Source organism: Natator depressus, chromosome 4 (assembly GCF_965152275.1).
Source record: "Natator depressus isolate rNatDep1 chromosome 4, rNatDep2.hap1, whole genome shotgun sequence".
Taxonomy (NCBI): Eukaryota; Metazoa; Chordata; order Testudines; family Cheloniidae; genus Natator; species Natator depressus.
The window spans coordinates 85,271,325-85,295,757 of NC_134237.1; the positions used below are offsets into that span (position 1 = coordinate 85,271,325).

The 24,433-nt window shown below is 39.1% G+C and overlaps 1 long non-coding RNA gene across 1 annotated transcript; it reads left to right on the forward strand.

Moving 5' to 3' along the window:
- The first annotated feature begins 9,554 nt into the window (after nt 1-9,554).
- Nucleotides 9,555-16,365, forward strand: LOC141985908 (uncharacterized). Its single transcript, XR_012639060.1, has 3 exons — nt 9,555-9,610; nt 13,568-13,601; nt 16,217-16,365. It is a non-coding gene; the product is annotated as an uncharacterized LOC141985908 (long non-coding RNA).
- The last annotated feature ends 8,068 nt before the right edge of the window (nt 16,366-24,433 follow it).

A 24,433-nucleotide genomic window follows, 5' to 3' on the forward strand; every position in this document is an offset into this window, starting at 1 on the left:
GATCCTCAACCCCTAAGCATGTAAAGCAGGGGGAAGGGAGTCGAGTAGGGGGCAACCAGAATCTAAGCATCCCTCCTCCAAATCAGTGCCTAAACCAGCACTGGATCTGTGCACTGAAACAGACACTGTTGAGTCTGGTGCCACAGATGGCACTGTCAACCTCAGCAGCACCACATCAGTCTCATTCGATCTTGCTGCTGACTATGATGGAGGCAATTGCAGCAGCAAAGAATTTACTCTGCCTCTTGGTCTGGTATCACTGGTGGTACAGGAATCAGCTCTCTTGGTTCTATTGAACTCCTTAGCACCAACACTTGGGTGCAGTATGTGATACTGCACCAGCTGCCTACTTCCTGGATAGTCTGCCCATTGGTACTGTCTAAGGGGAAGGCAGAAAAGATGGCATCTCTCCAGCCATTGCCAGATTCTCTGGTCCCAGCACTGAGTGGGATAGTCCCTGCATGGTCGGCAGAAGAGGAATCTTCTTTGGACTCTGAGGTAGGTCCTGTTCTGAGGCTGAGAGACATAGAAGCCTGCCACTCCCCATCTAGATCCTTCCTCTCTGGGTCCCTTCGCAACCCCACAAGAGAAGCTGCAATGGGAATGTGGCCAGAAGGTTACTGGGATCCAGCCTTTTATCAGTGGCCTTTTTGGAACCTAGGGGGTTTTCCCCAAGCTTGTAGATTCTCCCCTCAGATTACCTATTCATTCCCCTCAGCCAGACAGGAAGAACTGTTGAAGAACTTCAGCCACTTCCAGTCTTGGCTTTCTGTGGAAGAACTTCAGCCACTTCCAGTCTTGGCTTCCTCCTCCACATCTCCTGACAAGGTGGTTTCCTTGGAGGCAACATCACTCTGTCCTGATAACTCCAAGATTTATCAGGAATTGTTAAAGAGGATGGCTTCAGAATTGGACATTCAGATCAAGGAGGTGGCATTTGGGCGGCACTTGGGCACTTCTCTGACCTTAGGCACTTCTCTGACCTTGGATGTGTAGATGCTGCCACCACCCAAGTGCAAAAAAACCCTTTTGGAACCCAGGAAGGTGCACTTGAGAATTCCTTCCTGTAGGATACCCTCAAGCCCTTTCACTCCCCCCCCCCCCCCGGAAAGAGCTGAGAAAGAAAACAAAGGAAATCATCTGTTGCCACCAGCTAATTAAACCACATATGCACAAACCTCTTAGGAACACAAAAATCCAATCCTGTTCTTAAAAAAAGGTAAATTTTGTTAAAAAGAAAAAGGAAGAAAATACATCTGGAACTTAGGCTTTTTGCTAGGTTTTAAAAAAAACAATTACAAGGATTAAGCATCAAGATAGCTCTCTTGAGGTCCAGCTTAAAGGTTACAAGCAAGGTTAGCACAAAGGAATCCACATGCCATAATGAGATAAACCTAATCGCATCTTCCTAGACATTTCCTGATCTACTTAAACATCTGGGGTTTCAAATGAGTAGTTTCTAGGTATGATTTGATTATTTTTCATACCTGGCGCAAGCTCTTCCAGCATAGTTCTAGCCCTGTCTCTTCTCTGGAGAACAACACAGACAGCTAAAGGGGAAGATTTTTCCCAATTTTAAAAGTTCTAGCCTTCCCATTGGCTCTTTTGGTCAGGTGCCCACTCCCTTCCATTTACCTATGGACTTTTTAACCCTTTACAGGTAAAGCAAGTAGAGAACAGCTACTAACGGGGATTTTACAGCTAACCGGCTGGCTGGGTGTTCATAAAAGGGATCTACCCCCCCACCCCACTTCATTTATCACAACTTGCAAACCATCTTTCCTACTTTCCCAGTGCTTGGTCCCATATTACTTCAGACCACTGGGGCTTGAGCACTGTGGAGGTGGAATATACCTTCCAATTAATTTCTACCCTTCCCACCCCTCCCTCTTCAGGGGCCACTCTTATGATGAGCTCCTCCTCCAGTACATGCAGTCTCTCCTGTGGGCGAGTCCCATAGAGGAGGTTCCACAGTGTCACAGTGGGAAGTGGTTATATTCCCGCCATTAATCCTGAAAGTGAAGGGCAGTCTCAGATCAATTTTAGACCCGCTTCAACTGAACAAATTCTTAAAAATGATAGTTTCACATGATTTTATTATCCCCTCCCTGGACTAGTATGCCACCCTCGACTTAAAAGATGCCTGCTTCCATGGCAATAATGACTAGATGTACCTTCATAGAACTAACAGCCAATCCTTGATGTTTCAGGTACAATAAGTAATTGTGTGTTGAATTGAAAAATGGGATGGCAATACTCCAGAACGGTGCAACCGGATGGAAAAACATCTCCACTTAAGGAGGTAAGTGGCACACATGTCAAAGAACAAGAGTTACAGAACGGGTTAGAAATAATTTTTTATGGATCACAGTTAGGTGGTCATGGGTGGGGAATGGATGGATTCTGTGGCAAATACTATGGAATTGTGGGATACACTGGGCCCTGCCTGTAGCGTGCTTGTCATTTATAAAACCAGAAAAATCTGTCTTTAGTTAAAGATGATATACAGAATGCTGCATCAGCGCTAATCCCTAATGTGGACATGTTGCATGAAAGTCCGAAGTGAATTGCACAAGTGTGGCTTACTTCAGTTTCAAACTGGGTAAGCTTCACCTGTAAATCACTTTTTGTTCTCTTGTGCACTGCATCTACCTGAGGGACTTGCACTGCTGTAGTTATATTAATGAAGTCACTACATCAATACCTTAAAAATATCAACATAGCCTAAACTGCTGATCTGGGGACGATATGAAGCATTGTTTTTCTCTATGATCCTATATCGGTTGGGGTCGATAAGACTGATGCCATTGGTGAGATGCTTTCCATGCAATCCTGTGTGACATTGTGGGGTTGCTTGTTATATGTACCCTGCACATATTGTAAACTTTTCAGGAATTCCAGTTAAAATAATAACAAAAACAAAATGGAATCACTGCTTTTCAAAAGTGGCTTTTCACATAATTTCTTGTTAATATTTCAGAAAAATATGATTTTAAATGTGTCTTTACAAAATGGGACTGGCAAAAAGTATTCTGAAATGGACTGGCAATTTTTTGTCTGAATTTGCAATCAGAAATTAGACCTGGTTTTGTCCAACAAGTGAGGAGCTCTCTTTACCAAACACACATTTGCTTTACTCACTACTTAGTTGTTTGGAAATGAGAAAAACATTGTTGAGATGTAACCTAAGCTCCTTGGGGGCGGGGCTGAACAATCTGCTCCATTCATTAGGGACAGTGTGGTAGCTGGTAAATAACCTAGCATCCTCCCTGTCTCCTTTAAAGGTGTTCTGCTCTCCTGGGGGGCAAGAATGAGCAGTCTTTGTTCTGCTTAGAGCATGCTGGGTGGAGAGACTCCTATTGTGTGTGGCCCGTCTATTGGGGAAACTTCATATTTGCCTGCACATGGCTGTACAGGGGCTGCAGGCCCATCCTTTTAGTCGGAATTGACTCTCAGAAAACAAGAAAGAACAAAGGTAAAGGCTCAACGAGAGAGCACAGTGTTTAAGCCTCTGTTAAGGGCTGAAGCAACTCTGGGAACAAAAAGGAGAGTGTTAGAGAGTTCTTACAGATGTAAAAATGCACTAGAACACAAGGCATCAAATTTCATAGGTACATACATCATAGATTCAAGAGAATAAATTTAAAAAAATTGACCTAGAAACAGCTCTGTTTCTTTCCCGCACATGAGTCTTCGGTGTGCTTCAGTGGCAGAATACAATTTCCTTTTTGCAAACACATGGAATTTTCAGGTACCTGTCATTTTAAAAAGAAATCTATCTGAAGAATACATTTAAAAATTTTAAGAATGAAAGAGCTTAAACACAGCCAGTTGCATTCTTTGCAAAGCAACTTCTCCGGTTGTGAGGAGGGATAAAGCTTATTACCAAAGAAAAGCATAATGAGAAAAATGTGTTCTTGAAAAATATAGCCTATAGATATAGTGCATGTAAATGAAATCACAAATTCAAAACCTATTTCTTCTTCTAATTCATAGTGCAGATGCTTAAATCCTAAACTGTTATAGCCCAAAGCTACTGGAAGATACTGAGTCAAATTAAGCAGAATGCTCTTTGTGCTCCCTCTGCTTTAACGTAAACCTGGTTGGAAAATAGAAGCTATGATATTTACTGATTTTTTTAATTATTATTATTTGTGACATAAGCCTGTAGACAAAATTGGACTGAATCCTGTGACCTTTAAGAATACAGGTTATATAACTTTTCCTTCTGTGATTGTAGGAACTATAATTGTTGACTTTCTTTGCCGAAACCATGTAGAGAATCCACACTGAGTATGAAATGGCCCATCATTCAGTCACAATCAATTTCATTTGAGTTAGTTATGTTGTTCTTCTCTTTCTATTCCCTCCCCCACATAATTTCCTGTAAATAAATGTCTATCAGTCACCTAGGTCCACTTGAATGTCTTAAGCAGTTGTATGATTTATTAACAGTTGGTGATTGTGAGCCAGATTTTTAAAGGTATTTAGGCCCCAACAGATGCAGATAGACTCCAATGGGAGTCTGGGGTCTAGATGCTTTTGAAAATCCCTCTGGGAGCCTATCAGTGTCTGTAGGGGCTTAAATTCCTTTATAAATCTGGCCCCATGTGCTCTAAATTGTTGGCTGTTGGTAATTTTAATGTTCATGTTACTGTAAGGGAATGTGAATTTGTATTTATATAATTTTTTTCACCTTATTATTAGGCCTGTGAAAATGGATTATCCAAATGGACAGTAATTCATTTTTTTATTATCCTCTAAATATCTGCTGAATAGTTGGATAAGAAAGAAGATATCCTACTCTTTTACTTGCCTGGACTGAAGTGGAAAGCAATAAAATGATAAGAAAATGGCACAGAGGGGCAGTAAAATTATAATAAAGATGTTTCTGATTCTGTTGTTCATCTTCTGTTGCTGGCAGGCAGCTAAAAATATGTAATTTATTACTCTATGTGCAGCATAATATTCAAACTTATATAGCAAAATTGCAACATAGCCAAAATTATCATCCCCCCTCTTTTTTCCTTTTAGTTCTCCTCTGTCTGTCCCAAGAGGGTGTGAATGTGAAAACAGATGGGAGGGGGTGTAGGGTTGACCTCGACTAGCTCCATTGAGGTAAAAACTACAGTGCCTTGTCTCAACTAGGATTTTACATTGTTAGCTACCTCCAACTGGCTATCTTGATGTAAAAATAAAACTTTTTTTATTTTTACATGAAGTGAAGACATAGCCTTCTTAAAAGTGGAGTCTTATTATGCCTGTTAGACTGATTAGAAAATAATAATAAAACTACAGATATGCTTAGAACCCTAGAGAAAAATGAGAATGAGTAAAGTCACTGGTAATTGGAGAGTGGAGCTAGCTAGCCTTAAATAGAATCACGTTATTAGATGCCTCACGTGCCTTCCAGAAGCTTCTAGATCCTAACTAATAAACACATTTCCCCCGTCCCACTCAACAGTTCACAACTCCAAGCATTCCCATTTCATTGAAATCCAATGATAGATTATTCCATCAATCACAGGACGGTGTTCAAGTATTAGCAAAAAGACAGGGTAAAGAGATGGTAAATATTAGCACTCATTTAGCACAAAATCAAGATTTTGAGAACAAAATTAGCCAAAGACCATGAAGAGAAGAAATTCTGTAATTGCCAATACACCAATGCTGGGAGCCTGAGTAACAAACAAGAGGAACCAAATTGCTCATTAATGAGCACACATTCAATCTAGTTGGTATTACTGAAACTTTGTGGCAGGTTATGTCAAAAATGGTATTTACTGTTTCTAAGTCACTGATTACTGAGAAGAAAATAATGTTGAATGCTTATGGATAAACGTAACAGACAAAGCACAAGATGAGGTATTTTAGTTGGTATCTGCTATAAACCGCCAAATCTCACCAGAGAACAGGATGACCGTCTAGTTATACACCTAGCTAAAATGTGTAGGGGAAAAAGAAGCTGTATGATCAAGGAGGACTTAAATTTGAGTGACCTATGCTGGAGGTCTCATGCTGCCAATCCTTGGAATTTCTAAATATTATAGATGACAATTTCCTAAAGCAAAAAGTGTTGCATCACTATGGAGGAATACTATATTAGATCTCTTCTTGACAAATAAAGAGACACTGATCATAGAACTACAAATTAATGGTAACTTAGATACAAACAATCATGACTTGATCCCATTTTTAATGTGCAAACAGAATATAGTCCAGACCAGAAAAAATATATAGTTCGTGCTTTAAAAGTGCCCACATTACAAACCAAAAGCACGTGAACCAAATCAGCTGTGAGGAAGAATTAAATCAGACAAAAAGGAATTGTTTAAGAACACTTAACTAGATGCCCAAAAGCCACAATCCCACATTCAAGGAAGAAAATCAGTTTGGTTACAAAACTGATCTGGGTAATTGAAGGCAGCTATAAATAATAAGACAGGAGAAATTGATAGTAATGAATATAAATCAGAAGCTATGAATTGCAGAAAATTGATAAGGAAATCCAAGGGATACAAAAAACCCTGTATGACCAGCAGAGTTGGGGACAATAATGACTAGTTGTTGTTTGTTTAAAGTGTATTAGGAACAAAAAGACTCCTAACAATGGTATTGGTCCAGTAGTAGATGGAAATACTAGTATTATCAATCATAATGCAGGAAAGGCAGAAGTGTTCAATAAATCTTTCTGTTCTCTATTTGGGAAAAGCATCATATCATATGATAACACTCTTTCCATTCCACTAGTATCATAGGAGGCTGTTAAACAGCAGCTACTAAATTTAGACAATTTTAAATCCTCAGTTCCGGATAACTTGCATTCAGTTCTTTTGAAAGAGCTGGCTGAGGAGCTTGCTGGGCCATTAATGTTGATTTCCAATAAGTCTTGGAGCACTGGAGAAGATCCAGAAGACTGGAGGGAGGCTAATGTTGTGCCAGTATTGAGAAAGGGTAAATGGGATGACCCGCCAAATCGACTGCAGATTGCTTTCCAGTCGGCCCCTCTACTCTACCCCCGATGAGAAGAGTAAGATAAGTCGACGGGAGATTTTCTCCCCTCGACGCCCCAGGGTGTAGCTCCCACGGTAACTTGACCGAAGGTACATCGACTCCAGCTATGTTGTTCATGTAGCCGGAGTTGCGTAGCGTAGGTCGACTTACCATGGCAGTGTAGACATAGCCACAGTCGATCCATACCTAAATGGGGAACAAATATTTGATAAAGGGGTCTTCAATCAACACACAATCTAATGCATAGAAGTTGAAGCTAGATGGGATGGGAAATAAGGCATACATTTTTTTAGCACAGAGAGTAATTAGCCATTAGAATTATTTACCAAGGGTTGTGGTGGATTCTCCATCACTGGCAATTTAAGATTGGATTTTTTCCCCTAAAGATATGATCTAGGAATTGTTCTGGGAAAGTTCTATGCCCTGTGTCATACAGGAGGTCAGACTTGATGATCACAATGTTCCCTCCTGGCCTTTGAATCTATTAATCTAGTTGCATTTCCATAAACTCGTAATGCACTGTCCCGCTGAACACCTAAGCAAAGTAAAATGGGAGCACGAGGCGAAAAGGAAATATATTTTTAAACATTTGAAAAGGATTCTAAACCAAACAATCTGCAGTATCAGTTTTATGGAGCTGGTTACTGGTATTTTACTGTCAAAAAGTAGGAGCACAGTATTGTTTGTCTGTCATAATGAAATTAAAGGCAGTATTACAGTTTAACTGTTGTTTTGCTCACTTCTGTTATTTGCTTTTCGGTCACAGCTAATAAATGCTTTGTTTTAATTTTAACAATTTTGATTCAACGCTTTGGGTTACTAAAACTCATTAAATTATAAAGATTGATTTATAAATAATTTAAAGAGGAGAGAGACAGGGGAGGGAAGACCAAAGGAAACTTTCCAACGGAATTAATCTAATGAACATAGCAACCTCTTCTCTGATACTCCTTTGGGGGGGGGGGCGGAGAGGGGGAGAGGAAGTGTCTTGATGTCTTTTGAAAATACTGATCACTATTCTTGTTGAGCACAATGAGCACAAAGCCATTATTTTCACAATGCTTCTTTCTTACTGCTCATGTTTCATTTTGATGGTGGCATTAATCATAATAATGATACCTACCTCTTATATAGTGATTTTGATCAGCAGATCTCAAAGTGCTTTACAAAGGAGGGTATGTATCATTATCCCCATTTTATAGATGTGGAAACTGAAGCACGCCCTTTGAATTGCCTAAAGGCTTAATATATTTTTTCCATCTGGGACATATCAGTGTTATCTTTAGCCCTAATCATCACTTCTTTGTAGAAGACACCCAAATCTGCACCTCCTTTCACTAAATAAGGGTGACAGTCCAGCAATGCATTGAAGCATGTGCTTAACTTGAAGCCTATGAGAAGTCTGTTAACCAAAATATTAAGTAAATACATCCGTTTTTTCATGTCTGAATATTAGTGACACTATAGCAGAATTTCAGGAAGTCTTCATGATCCATTACTAACTTTGAACACACATTAGCTGACCTTCCAGTGATTTGCCACACACCATTCATCTATCTTCTCACTGGTCATTCCCTACTAAGATAACTCTCCACCATTCCTTCCATAATAACTTTTTCAAGATTATTTCCATCTCTATGCCTAAAGTCACCAAAGTACATAAGTTTCCAACATCAGGGCCTGCTTTTCTCCAATAATATTTTGAACGTAGGGAATTCACCTTTTTTCCAGTCCAGAAGATACACAAGAGTCTTTGTCAGCACCACATATCAAAAGCTTCAATTCTTGTGTGCAACATTATCTTCCACCAATTCACATCTATGAATCACTATGGAAAAAATTAGGCTTTTCACTAGTTGCACCTTTATACATTTTGAGATGCCATGCTTTTTTCCACACTTTTTAAATGGAGGCTTTAGCTGAGTGAGCCATCCCTAATCTTCCTCCAATTTCTTTGGAACAGTCTCGTTGGTTGGCTATATCTGATCTCATATAATTAAATTAATCTGCAGCTTGTTTAATCTATAGCTTGTCCATTATTTGTGCTGGCCACTTGCATCCTGCGTTTGTTAGTCATGTCATGTGTTTTTTTGTTTTTGTCATATTCAGGATTAGTCCATATTCCTCACTAACTGTTTTAGGGATTCCAAAATATTAGCTACAAGGAAAAAGAAAATTGCTGTCTCAAAAAAATTATCTGCTGACTTTCGGATGACTCAAGAGGACTATGAACCCACATTGGTTGGTATATTGGGACACCCAAGGGTTGACTGTTGGTAAAAATATGTTTTTTGAATAACTTTAGAACTCACTGTTCTTTTAGTGCTCTTTGTTGTTATTTGTGCCTTTTCTCTTTGTTATCTCCATTAAAATGAAAATTATGTTATCTCCAATAAAATGAAATATATAAATGAAAAATGTTTCTCTTAAATTGTTTCTAGAGATATATTTTTGGATTTCTTCTTTCAGAATAATTGTAGACTCTAAAGGAAATGGGTTAAAATTAATATATGTTTATGTTTAGGATCATATCGTATTTTGATCCAGAAAGCACTACATTTCTGGAAGATATTTAACAAAGACTTGGAGGGCAATGGTAAGAAGGCAAATATATTTAATAATTTGTAATATATATATATATATATATATATTCAGATGAAGCAACTGCAAAAACTAATTTGTGGTACAGTATGTGACTGAATTGTATTTATATTTGGTTGGCTTTTGTTTGTTTTTAGCATTTGACTGCAGTGTGAATCACTTAATCAAGAATGCAATATAGAGAGAATGTTGTTAAAAACAACAAAAACAACCCCCTGCCCCCAAGCGTAATTTGAGGGCTGTTAACTTGGTGAGAAGTTAATCTATTGTTCCTGGTTTTGTTTCAGTATATTGCCCTTTATCTGTACCTACAGTTATCTTCACCTTTTTAGTGCAATTACTTTGTTATCTACTTGAATTATGAAAATTCATTCACAGGCAGAATCTTGCATTCCAACCTTTTATCAAGTAACATTAGTTATATTTAACGTAATGACATCAGTTTATTTTAAAGTAAATTATTTGTTGCTGAAGGGCTAAAGATGAACCGCTGCCAGGATCAAAAGCATTCAGGTATGAACAAGCGAGTTTTTTTTTCAGTTGTGAATGTAGAGTTCCGAAAGCAGTATTTGTGGGAACAACACAGCAGCAGTTGATTAACCGATTGGCTAATGCTGTGAGAACTATTTCTGGAAAACACCTCACAGCACGGCTAATAGGCCCACACAAGGGGTACACAATGGGCCTCATCCTTTGTGTAACTTAATTTAGGTGAATGGGATGAATTTGGTCTAGCATATATATCTGTACTTTATGTGACTCGTAACAGTTATGGCGTTGGCATAAGGATAGCAAGATAAAGAAAATAATGCTTCATCTAGCTAAAGTGTCAAACTGCAACCAAGGGCTTCTTCACTCTCTTGAAATGCTGGTATAGTATTTCTGAGAATGACATCATTTTATGAGGGACATATGACTGCTACAGGGCCATCGCTGGGGTTAAAATTACCTCATATAATAAATGTTTTCTCTTTTATTTGGAAAACCTTCCATCCACCAATATATTCTGGTTAGCTCATATCATTATTAGTAATCTTGTGCATCAAAGCATACACAGCTTTGTTATACAGACTACGTTCAAATAATTAAATGCTGTACCACAAATCTTTCTCCATTACACAGGAGAAAAATAAAGATTACTTTCAAGCAAGTAATATAAAGAAGAATAAACTCTAAGAAACCTTAATATTTTTCTTTTTTTACTGGAAACTACACCAGAGTCACAGACACTCTACGTACTGAGTCTGGCTCACTTTTCTGAAGCAACAGCCTAATTTTCAGATGTTTATATTTGACACAAAGCTTATAAATCAAAATTGGGACCCTGTGGTACATCACCATTTTCCATACACGTGAAATGCAATTACAATGCAATTTATTTTTATATACTGGAGCTTCCTTCAGTTGGGGCAGCAAAAAGAAAAAATACTTAGCAGGGAGAGTCAATCCTAAACTACAGAGAGAAGGTATATTTTGAAATGCTCACTTGAAAGAGTCACAGTGGCTCAGAGGGAGAGGAAAGGAGTTTTAGATCATTGGGGCTGCACAAATGAAAGAGAGACACTCCCATGAGTGCACATGGGAGGAGGAAATCAAGAATGGAGGAGCAGAAAGGAAGGGGCAAGTTGACTAGATTTTGCTTAGTGAGAGTTTTGAAACTTGGGAAGAGGATGGTTTTGAATTACATCAGGAGATGGATAGAAATGTAGTGACAATGATGGAGGGATGAGGTGAATATGTTCTTAATTCTTTGCACAAGAGATTGATTTGAGCATGATATTCTTACCCTCCTTCAGTTAACAGTGGGAGGCATTTAGGAAATACATAAGAAAAAAAGCAATAGTTGAGAAGATATTTGAAAAAAAGCCCCCACTTTCGTGTCTCCCAACATCCCTGGCAGTGGAAGTGGGATGTTCTATTTCAGGGGTTACCCAGTGATTATGCAGCACCTGTACAGAGGACAGCACATGTCGATGGGGCCTCTCTTTTGGCAGTGTACCGAATAGGCTGGGAGATGGGTGGGAGCAGAGGAGTTGCCGCTGCATGGACTGTCTGATCCTCTTTCTGAGCACTGAAGCAGGACCAGGTGAAATCACAGAAGCTACTATAGCCATTGTCTGAAATAGCCGCTATGGAGGTTTCAATGTACTCTTTAACAATAAGTAAGCTGTGTTCAGTTTCAATTCTTTTCATTGGTAAATGAGATTGAAAACAGACTGACTGTAAGGAACACTGTCTGAGGCCACAGAGGGGAAATGCTCCTTTGTGCAAAACAGTTATCACAAAGACAAACACAGTTGAGAGATACAATATGAACACATAGACAAGCTAAATCTCTTGTTGTCAGTCCAGTTTTTACATCCTCCACTCCTCTTTTTAACTTCTTGGGCATTCATCTGGGCAGCCGCTCTCACAGGAGTTGTTGACAGAACTGGAAAGTCATGTCAGCTCTTTAGTTTTGTTTACATCCATCCGTTCTTTCTACGGGACATTAAAGATTTTCAGAATGAAAGGGCATGCTACACACATGTCCTTTGTGTCCATGTCAGCTCCAGGAGCCTCAGCACCATTGCAGGCACTCTCACAGCACAGCTCAAATGGAGTAATAGTATGAGGACTTCCCCTAGCTGAGTATAACTTGGGGCCCCTCTTTTAGAAGGTTCCGTTGCCCAGAGAGAGGCCAAAGAAAATATAACACATCTCTAGGGACAATATTGTTCCATTATCCATTTTTGTATCAAGAAAGAACTTTGAAAATTAGGATCTTGGTTTCAGAAGAGTGAATAAACCTCAATCTAGCGCACACTTTGCTTTGGTGTAATTTCTCATGATAAAGGAAAATTGGGGGTGTTAGATTTAGATGTTTATGCTTCTTTATAGTACTTCCATAAAGTGATGTTTATATTTCTCTGTGTGTACTGGAGAAAGCTTTGTGGTCCAGCTTTTGAAAATAATCTCCATAAAATGCTGTGTATGTTTTGGTGTATAAGATTGCTGACATTGATTTTAATGACCCCCAAAATATTGATGGATGGAAGGTTTGAACGTAAATGGAAAAACTTTTATGAAATGAGGCAATTTTAAAGTAAAAATGACTAAATATTGTGTTAACTTTTTCTGAGGAATCTCTATAAGAGTAATGGAGGATGTTGTGCCTTCCCTAGCGCCATACTTTGAGCTCCCAACAAGCCTCACCCTTGCCCGGTCCATTCTCATACTCTCTCCGTCTTTGACCTGTCAGTGGCACAAGGCAAGGATGTGCAATGCTATGGAGATGGTTGCCTTCGTTTTGGAAAGGGAAGGGGGAAGGCTGTACACAGATCCCCCTGTGATACTCTGGGCTGCCCTCGCTGGAATACAAATTCTTGTGTCCATAATATTATCCAAGCCTCTATTAAAAATTCAATCACAGGATTTCACCCAATCTTTCCATTCATTGTAATTTCTACAAGCCAATTATGTTCACCTCAGTGTCATCAACGCCACCTCTTTCCCTTCAGTGTCTAAATGAGAGGAGACTTTTCACAATATCTCTGGCAACGTCATTAATGTTTCTCACAAATGTGCCCCACTCCAGATTCAGGCATAGATTATGTTCCAGCTACTCTGGTGCCACTGAGATCAGAATCTAGCCCTGAGTCTTTAGGCCTAGTCTTGTATATGTCGTTTTACTACGTAAAAAAAATGACGGTAAAAAGCACTTTGTTTGCATAGCTGTACAGCAGCAGTCTTTCACCCGTATCTGAACAGCATCTACTTGCTCTTTCCATTTTGCTAAATGGGAAGAGGGTGCTGGCTAATAGAAGCCAGGATCCAGGAGCTAGGCAGTGGCACTCCCGGTATGAAATAGGTTGAGAATCACTGACCTAATATATAGGAAGAGGTTCATGATTTGTTTGTTTTTACGCTGACCTATGCAGTGTTCTGATCTACTTTAAAATTTCCTCTGCAGTTATTCTGTGCTTCTGTGACTCCTTTGAAATAAGGTATGTTTTCTATGTATAGCTAGATTTATATGCCAGGAATCATGCAAATTCCACTGCTTCAGAGCTCTAACAGAGAGTTCCTCATTTTCATTCTCCCTGCCACTAAATCATTCACTCTCATTTATTTATTTGCTACTATAGACTTTCACAAAATGGTCCCTATGGTAACACTTTTTTTTACTGATCTCTCTCTTTGCCTTATTGCCCATTATCACATTAATCTTTGTAATATCTACATTTAAATTCAGTTTCCTAGTATCTCAAAATTCTCATCTCAGTACTGGATTCTGTCCCCAATCCATTAACTTTTTTCAATGAATTTACCCTCCATGAATTTCCATGGGGACTGACACCTACTTTTCCACAGAAAAAGTACATCACAGGCAGCAAAAACACAAGCTTGCTTCACTGGGCCTGCTAATACACCTTACATCTAAACTGGAGAGAATCCATCTAGCGGTTCTCACTAATCTGTCTGATCTAATTGATTTTTGTACCCCCAACAGTGCAGTAACTCATTGATCCCAAGTAATTAGCAATAGAGTGTTGCATTTAATGGCTAGCTCCAAAATCATTCTTATCTTTTGAAGGAGCGAATTCCATTGTTGAGGTCTCCTGAATTCACAAAGCTTATCAAGTTGGTTGACATTTGCATTGTTTCAGTGGAATGTAACTGCTCTGGGAAATCCTGCTTATGGAAGGAAAGACAATGCCTCAGATAGTTGGTGCTGGACCCATGAAAGGCTTTGAGTATCTGGACAGGGACCTTAATTTAACTCTGTGTTCAATATTGAGCCAGTACAGAGGGCAGAGCACCAGGATAATGTGTTCTTGGCAATCTGTGATGCTAAACAGAAACTGCTACATTTTGTAAAAGTTGGAGCTTTTTCAGGGCTTAATTGCTGTATGTGTTGCAGTAATCAAGCCTGAAGTTCATGAATGGGAGAGGATGGTGCACATCGTTTGGTCAGTCACAGATAGTTTGGTTTCTTTAATTTTTGTGTTATGTGTTTGTTGTTTTACTGCAGTGGCTATTAGTTGACCAACTGATCAATCTGTGGGGAGATGCTGTCATTAGTGATAGATGGTGCCATTTCTTCAGTGGACTTCCTTCTTTCTTCTAGCTACACCTGTGTTCGGCTTTAGCCAGCTGCTCTTTAGCCAACTGTAGATTTTTGCCTAGGTGATGAGAAAGCAGTGTGCTGTTTACATTTGATATAAAGGAGATATAGAATTGGGCATCATTTCTGCACTGCTGGCACTTGGGCTGTCTTGACAGATCTACAAGCATTTTTATATGGAAATATTATATTATGAGGAGGAGAGGATTCAGCCTTGTGGGACATTGTATGTGAGGGCTTTGGAGGTCTAGGCACAGTCGCGGTAACAAGTCTCTGGGTTTTCTCTGAGAGGAGGCATCTGAGGCATTGCAGGGCATTTTGTGCATTTCTACGACTTCTTGGAAGTGAGACAGGAGCACCTGATGCTCCATGGTCTCTAATGGGGTAAGAAAACTGTTTAGGTTCCATGGCTATTTAGTTCTAGCTGCCTCTGATAAAAATGCCAACCAAAGAACAAGTTAACTGTAGTGAGTTGTTTTGATGACTATATTGACCATTTGGAAATGGTACTAAAAACTCATTCCATGTAGGCCAGCAATTAGCTGTCAGATGTTAACAACTTTGAGTTATTAGAAAGGCAGTACTGTCTGGAAAAAATGAGCAAGGGGATTGAGAGTCAGGAGATCCTGAATGCTAATCTGGTTCTAACACTGACTCCCTGTATGGAGAATCATCACCTGTCTTCATCTGTAAAATATGGATGATAGTATTGACTTCCCCCCTTACCACAAATGAGTGTTGGGAGGGTTAACTTCTTGCCAATGTTTTGAACATATGAAGTGGTATAGAAATAGGAAGGATATTATGTCATCCCTAGTGACCTGATTTGGAGGTGAATCAATGACCTAGAGTGGAAATAATCTGCATCTGTATGTCAGGGTTCTATTCCTTTGTCTTTTTTGCATTATGTATCTTGTTTTGGTTTAGTTGAGCTCACTAAAATTATTTCATTTAATAGAACTTTGTAAATCATCACCAGACCATGTCCAATTGCTGCTATGCTTTTTTCCCTGCACTCTTCTGCATGTTTCTATGACATTATTGTTTTTGAATCTGTGTACAATTTAATGTAATCATTGTGTCTTGTCTCCTCCAAAATTAACCGCTCCAAAATTCTTTCATGAATAACAACATCTACAAGATGTTCCTTCTCACAGATTTTGGAGCATATTTGAAGGTCTGTTACAAACTGATAAAATGTTTCATCTGCTTTTTGTTGAACATATGGCGTGCAAGTGTGATATTTTTCTTAGGATGTCAATCTTCATATAGTCTGATCAAAACATTGATTTTGTTCACTTGCTCATTTTAAAATGTGAATATGTTGTAAATCTCTTGGGCCTGTTTGCCCTGCACAATGTAGTAATACTCAGCACTACAGTCCACACAAGAGATCCACTTCCTGGACACTACAGTGCTAATAAGCGATGGTCACATAAACACCACCCTATACCGGAAACCTACTGACAGCTGTACTTACCTACATGCCTCCAGCTTTCATCCAGACCACACCACACGATCCATTGTCTACAGCCAAGCTCTACGATACAACCGCATTTGCTCCAACCCCTCAGACAGAGACAAACACCTACAAGAGCTCTATCAAGCATTCTTACAACTACAATACCCACCTGCTGAAGTGAAGAAACAGATTGACAGAGCCAGAAGAGTACCCAGAAGTCACTTACTACAGGACAGGCCCAACAAAGAAAATAGCAAAATACCACTAGCTGTCACCTTCAGCCCCCAACTAAAACCTCTCCAGCGCATCATCAAGGATCTACAACCTTTCCTGAAGGACGACCCATCACTCTCACAGATCTTGGGAGACAGGCCAGTCCTTGCTTCCAGACAGCCCCCCAACCTGAAGCAAATACTCACCAGCAACCACACACAATACAACAAAAACATTAACCCAGGAACCTATACTTGCAACAAAGCCAGTTGCCAACTGTGTCCACATATCTATTCAGGGGACACCATCATAGGGCCTAATCACATCAGTCACACTATCAGAGGCTCGTTCACCTGCACATCTACCAATGTGATATATGCCATCATGTGCCAGCAATGCCCCTCTGCCATGTACATTGGCCAAACAGGACAGTCTCTACGTAAAAGAATAAATGGACACAAATCAGACGTCAAGAATTATAACATTCAAAAACCAGTCGGAGAACACTTCAATCTCTTTGGTCACTCGATTACAGACCTAAAAGTGGCAATTCTTCAAAAAAAACCCTTCAAAAACAGACTCCGAGAGACTGCTGAATTGGAATTAATTTGCAAACTGGATACAATTAACTTAGGTTGAATAAAGACTAGGAGTGGATGTGTCATTACACAAAGTAAAGCTATTTCCCCATGTTTACCCCCCACCCCACTGTTCCTCACACGTTTTTGTCAACTGCTGGAAATGGCCCACCTTGATTATCACTACAAAAGGTTTTTTTTCTCTCCTGCAGGTAATAGCTCACCTTACCTGATCACTCTCGTTACCATGTGTATGGTAATACCCATTGTTTCATGTTCTCTGTGCATATAAAATCCCCCTACTGTATTTTCCACTGCATGCATCCGATGAAGTGAGCTGTAGCTCATGAAAGCTTATGCTCAAATAAATTTGTTAGTCTCTAAGGTGCCACAAGTACTCCTTTTCTTTTTGCGGATACAGACTAACACGGCTGCTACTCTGAAACCTATCATTACAGGTTGGTTATTTTTCTGATTTGAAGCCTTTTACTGTCGTGTTTGTATGTAATTTTTATTGTTGTATTTGTCTTTTCCAATTGTCTGATCTATTCCCTTCAAGGCTTTACTGCTTACGTGTGTGAAATTCATCTGTTTTTTGGCAAAATCCTGAGTTTCGCCTCTGACACTTTATTCCGTATTTGTATTATCCTTTTGTGGAATGATTTTGCTCCAGTTACTTCTAAAAATATCTTTACTTTCCTATTTTTTTAGATTACATTGTAGTTTTTGAATCTCTTCCTTATGTTTAAATTAAAATAATTTTCAAAGATGCTTACATTAAAGTCCATGTGTTTTTTTTCCATTTACCTGAGCTGTACAAGCATTCCTTGCAGTGTCCAGCCCCTTATCCACTATACACTTAGATACCAGGCCTGCTGTTCCCAAGGGAACAGAACACACCAGCTTGAAAGACTCAATTCAGAAACATCACTTTGCTTAACACACAGCACTTACATATATTTATAGTGAAAACAATAATAAGTTTATTATCAAAGACCAGGCATTCAAATGATAGTGAGTAAGAATATTGGAAACAAGTGGTTCCATATAAAACAAAATCATAGTACACTTTCTAGAGACTAAAATTGATTACAGGTTAACCTCCTGTCTAAAAGAGCTTATCTCACCAGAAGTTCTCTCCAGTGTTTTCAACTAAGCCTGTTTGAGATCCCACTGTCCATTTTCTTCCTAAGTGAGGGATGCTAGGGTATATCCCCAGATACAGTCGAACTAACCTTGAAACAGCACCTCTTGGTAAGGTACTTTGCCCCTCCCCCCATTTTTCCTTTCTGTTTAGCTTGTTTTTGAAATTCTTACAATCCTTCATTTACATTCAGTTCAGACGGTATAGGACACCAATTATGAACAAAACAATACTCAATTTACATGTAAATAGATACATGGATAAATATTTCTTGTCTGACAGAAAACCTTTGCTGGTGACCAATACATCAATAGACTTTAAGAACATTTTAGTATATATACGTAACTCCTTACACAACGTCCATCCATACATTTTGCAATGATAACAGTGATCTTTCATTTGAGACCTTGTGACATTCTTCAGTGAACTCGAATGTAGATACTAGACTCAGGAGATTCCTGTAACCCCTCTGCACCCCCTTGCCAACTGGCATTAAGAGGGTTTTTTGGTCACAATCCCATATCCAGCATAGCATTTTAGCACATGCTTGTGAATGTGCTGCTTGTATTCAATGTACAGAGCAGGGCAATAATGGTCTTAGTGTTGTTTCCCAACAGAAAAACAATGGTTGTGGGTTCCGCTGAGCATTCTCACAGCTGACTCACTACAAGTTCCACAGCTGCAGTGGACCTCACCTAAGTGTTTTCTATACAGAAAAGTGCACATTATTTGGGCAGTACGCATCAGTTAGTCATAACTTGGGTCTCTTGATCACAAACTAAACTGCGGTTGGATTGTGGAACTGAACGTAAGCATATTTTGGTTCACTGCAGATTCCCAATTCATTCCCTGTAATTGCTGCAGCCCTGTAAGCATCATGGTTAAAGCGGGTCTTTCGGGTGTTGAATTGAGTGGTTTTACTCAATATGTCTAGCAATAGGCAAGCTGACTCTTATGAAGGAAAAGGGAAGATGAATGCTGCCTGCATGGAAAGTGATTGGAGTAGCCACACAACTCAGTCTTTCAAAAATGTTTACAATGAGATTTTTCCAGTTATGTAAAATAATTCATAGAGAGATTAAATTCATGTTGCATAACAGCAAGAGCAAGCCTATAGCAGTTGTAGACTATGTGTAGACAGATTAATGACCCCATTTCAGTACTTCCAGTGTTTGCAAGGGGTTTATTTTCTCTGAGCCCCGACATCCAGTTGTCATAAATATAAAGGGAAGGGTAAACACCTTTAAAATCCCTCCTGTAAAGGGTTAAGAAGCTAGGATAACCTCGCTGGCACCTGACCACAATGACCAATGAGGAGACAAGATACTTTCAAAGCTGGAGGGGGGGAAAAAAACAAAGGGTCTGGGTCTGTCTGTGTGATGCTTTTGCCAGGGACAGAGCAGGAATGGAGTCTTAGAACTTAGTAAGTAATCTAGCTAGATATGCGTTAGATTATGATTTCTTTAAATGGCTGAGAAATTAAGCTGTGCTGAAAGGAATGGATATTCCTGTCTTTGTGTCTTTTTGTAACTTAAGGTTTTGCCTAGAGGGATTCTCTATGTTTTGAATCTAATTACCCTGTAAGGTATTTACCATCCTGATTTTACAGAGGTGATTCTTTTTACTTCTATTAAAATTCTTCTTTCAAGAAACTGAATGCTTTTTCATTGTTCTTAAGATCCAAGGGTTTGGGTCTGTGGTCACCTATGCAAATTGGTGAGGATTTTTACCAAACCTTCCCCAGGAAGTGGGGTGCAAGGGTTGGGAGGATTTTGGGGTGAAAGACGTTTCCAAACAACTCTTTCCCAGAAACCCGGTTAGACGTTTGGTGGTGGCAGCGAAAGTCCAAGAGCAAAGGGTAAAATAGTTGTACCTTGGGGAAGTTTTAACCTAAGCTGGTAAAAGTAAGCTTGGGGGGGTTTCATGCAGGTCCCCACATCTGTACCCTAGAGTTCAGAGTGGGGAAGGAACCTAGACACCAGTGAAGAAACATGAATCAACTGGTGAACACGTTAAAGCTGCAGTAACCTGCTCATTAAATAACAGCAACAAAAAAAGTTAAGGGAAAGTTAAAATTTTCCATAGACATTGGAAAGCTGTGGTTTAACAGCAGATGACTCATGCTGAAGATATGGCCAATCCCAAAGAAATGTGTCTTATAGTATGATCAGGCCCAAAAATGTTAATTTATTGGGTGAAAATATAAAACATTATTGTATAACAGGTATACAAATTACACAATATTTATTTGTATTTGTAATTTTTGTCCCATAAAGCACAATTAATAGTATATGGCTATTTTAGGGTGGGACATAAGGCACATACAGAAGTGATGGACCAGCTTCCACTGAATTTCAAAGACTGGGTGACTAATTCCCTTAAGCATGTGTGAATCCCTGCATACTTTAATTTTTTAAATAATCTTTCGGAATATAACAACATTCTGAATATACTGCTAGATTTTTGTCCATAGCAGAGATTAAGGATAACTCTTTGATTTCTGATGAAAAATTATTTCTTTTCTGCTCATTATCACATTCATTTTCTGCCTTAATGGGGTGCATTTGGAAGACATACTTTCCCTAAAGAAAGCTGCAAGACTCCATAAGGTCTGTACAGAGACTCATTTCTTCATCCAGCTCAGTTCTAACTATTGGTTATATCAAAATGTGGCAGATTGAATTTATCTATAGGTCAATAGGGTAATCTAAAATGGCTCATTACTGAGTTTCACAAGAACTGTTGGGTTCTGCCATTATTTGAAAATGTAAAGAGAGAAACCATGTTCCATTTTTTCTAATAAATTATCTGTACAGTGTACTACATGAAAAATACCCACTATTCAAAGTGCTACTACTTTGGAAAAGCTGACATTGACCATCGATAGATCATGAAAGCATCAATGTCACTGGCCAGAAAGGTTAATAGCAATGTTTGAACACCACTTTAAACAGATATGAGAGCTTCAACTGGCCTCTATTAAATGAGAAGCCAACACATAAAGCAGATAATCTATGCAATGTATTCACTGTGGTGTTTGCTGTGTAGCAGATGGAATACTGTATTTTGTCCCTGTTGAAGTTTTTTTCAGGGAGGGCGGCCTTATTCCTAGATATCTTGGTGTGAGAGATGGTTTAAGGTATAGGCTAGCTTTAAGTATATGGATCAAGACTCTAGATATATGGAGATAGCTGCCTGGCTGTGCTGAGATACTGAATATCTTTCAGGAATGGTCTAGCAGCCAGAAGACAGAACTATGATTCCCATCTTCACCCTCCACCATTCCTCAGCATTAGTGAATTGCATAATGTTACTTAACTATCCAGAATGTAGACTTACGATGGCTGAACTCTGTCTTGGGCTACACCAGTTTCTGCTGGTGTAACCCAGAGAGCAATGCTTCTAGAGCAGAAAGTCCACTGTCGGGGGCAGAACCAGCAGCACAAAATGCTTACAATCACTAACCTGCAGCCAGTGAAATCTAAAAATGGTGACCAGGCCAATGGATGTGCAGATTCAACAACTCTGCCTTTACTTACCTGGCATTTAAAACGTACAGCTTACTAACAAAAATAAAATTTGCATTATGCACTGACAGAGGTGAATACAACCCATCTTCCTTTAATGTATTATTCTTGTCTGCTTGAAACCTTTTGCTGCAATCACCATGAAAGATATTGTGGAAACACATTCAATCACTCTTCAACAAAAGCCTATGGCTATACCTATGGGTAGATGCTAGGGGACCAGGACTAAACAAGTAATACTTAACCATTCTTGACTATTTTCCTTTCTGTGGGTGGTAACACAACATCTGCCTTTATCCATGTGGCAATGTTGTTTTTACAGAAAAATGACTGTTCAGCTTCTCATCTCTTGTTATTTATCACATGCAATTCGGCCAGAGTTATGACACTGATGAATACCCTGAATTATAAAGCAGATTTACGGAATGGGATTAGATTACGTGTAAAGAGCTCCTATGCTGTGTAGTGAAAAGGAGCAGAGAAGCCCAAACACAGTGCAAAGTGAACAGGTGGCTGTGCCCCCTTCTCTCTCAAAGTCCATGGAAGTCCCTCTGCGTGAATATCACATGGTGGGGTTCTGTACATTAGGGAGCTAGTTGGCTTGAAGTGGGGCTGGACTGAAGAGGAACCACTTATCTGGAAAGTGAGAAGAAATTCTACTAGAAAATCAATGAGAAGCAATAGTGGAGCAGCATTATCTTTGGTTCTGTGTCTTTTAGCTGCCACGGAAGGGGGAGGAAATAGATGTATCACAGGTAGCCACTGACAGTACAGATCCTCAAAGGTATTCCACTGATTTCAATGAAAGTTAGGAGCCTAAATACCTTTTGAGATCTGGACCTAACAGCCCAGCTCCTGAGTGAGGAATGCTGACAGGTAGAACATGAGCAGCAGTGAATAAAGGCAGTCTTGTCCATGAAGGTGGCCTGGGACCCATGAAATTGGAACTCAATACATCTATGTATCCTGGAGCTGTTCCCTCAGTGGTAGGGGCATTTTAACTCTTCCTATATTTTTTCAAAGGGTATGGAATAGTTTGGGCCTAGATCTAGAGAAAGTGACCCTGTTAATTATGTTATTGAGTCCATGTCAACATTATTCATAAACTCAATATAAATATTCTTCACTTACGCATGCAATCATTAAAGGGGTGTCAATTGTGTCCATATGTAACCTCTGGGGGTGCTAGAGTTTACTTCATCACCTCTCTTCTAGTGCTTCAACACAATTCATACAGAAAAGCACATGCAGACCCAGAATTCAATCACTGAGGATTTTTGACAAGAATTGCACAGGATCAAACTCCCCACACTTATGTCCAAAAAGAACAAAAAGTTTGAATTTAATTCTTAAGTACCAACTTGATAAAATCTTATCATGATAAAGAAACATAATAGCTTACTTTCTACTACAATAATAAGACTACGTCATAATCCACATACATTAGCTTCACAGATATACATAAATATAGATCAAAAAATTTAAATATAAATAGCTCAGTCCCCACAGAAATGTAGAGAAAATTAACTCCAAGTACCAAAAGCTTAGGTTGAGTTCATCTGAGTCTCAGTACTTCTTTGTTCCTCAACGCTGCACAGTCTGCTGAGTCAAAAACACTGCAGTAATATCTTTCCTCCTTTTGCTTACAGAAATCTCCAGTTGGAACCCACACAGATTTTTTCCTCTTCTGCTGGACTGTGGAACCACTCAGTTAGCTAGTCAGCTAATAAACCAACCAATCAGTATTAAGTACACAAATAAAAAATCCTGTCACAAGAAAAATAGAGAATTAAGAATAGCAAAATACAGATAACTTTTTCCCTGTCATCACTTTTAAATAAGAAGAGCGCTGGTGAACCAGACTGTTAAGACAATTTGACGAAAATCAAGTAACATTAAAGGTACACAATTAAAACAAAAGAAGGTAGCTTTTCCTCCCAATTCCTCCTTTTTGTAACTAACAGTGCCAATGATTCCCTGTTGGAAAGCTAACAGTAGTACTAACTGCTGCAAAATACTTCAGTGTTAGGGGAAATCTGTCTGCTTTCTGCTCCTGTGGCTAAGCTTCTCTCAATCCACCCACATCACATGACCTTTTGTAAAGCAGCTACCCTGTCTATTTGCCTTCAATAAAGTCTGAGTTCAGCTACAGGGGGCCTATTGAGCATACCCAAAACTACTGCACCGAATTCCAGAAACTTCTGGACATGTGTATCTGCCTATCAAAATGATCCAGACACAACTCATTACTCTGCCCCTTCTTCTCTCTAGATCTCTTAAAGAGATATCTCCCGTTAAGCATGTGGGTTACACATATATTGCTATATTTGATACTCCTAAAGATGAACTCAGATTTGGTTATACATTACAAGTGATTGTTTCACAGGTCACTGTGTGTGTAATTTCAGAATAAACAGTGCAATTGCATTTTTGTTCCCAGACAGAAAACTACCCTTTTCATGGTGCTTCCATAGCACGTATCTGCCAGTGATATAGGTTGTTTGTACAGTCATGCTACAACATGCAAGAGGGCAGGGAAAAGCCATCTGTCTCACCGCATTATGTATATAAAGTGAAGATTGGTTATGCATTAACATTAGCCAGATAAAAAAAATACCTTTGCATAATTTTTTCTGCTTCTAAACGTCTATCATTTTTATAGCTTTATGTTTGGAAGATAGATAAATGGATTCTATTGCCTGTGATTTTCATAGATATATGTTAGAGGAATAATTCAAACAAGCTAATAGAACCATGTACAACATGCCCTCTGAAGGACAGATTTGT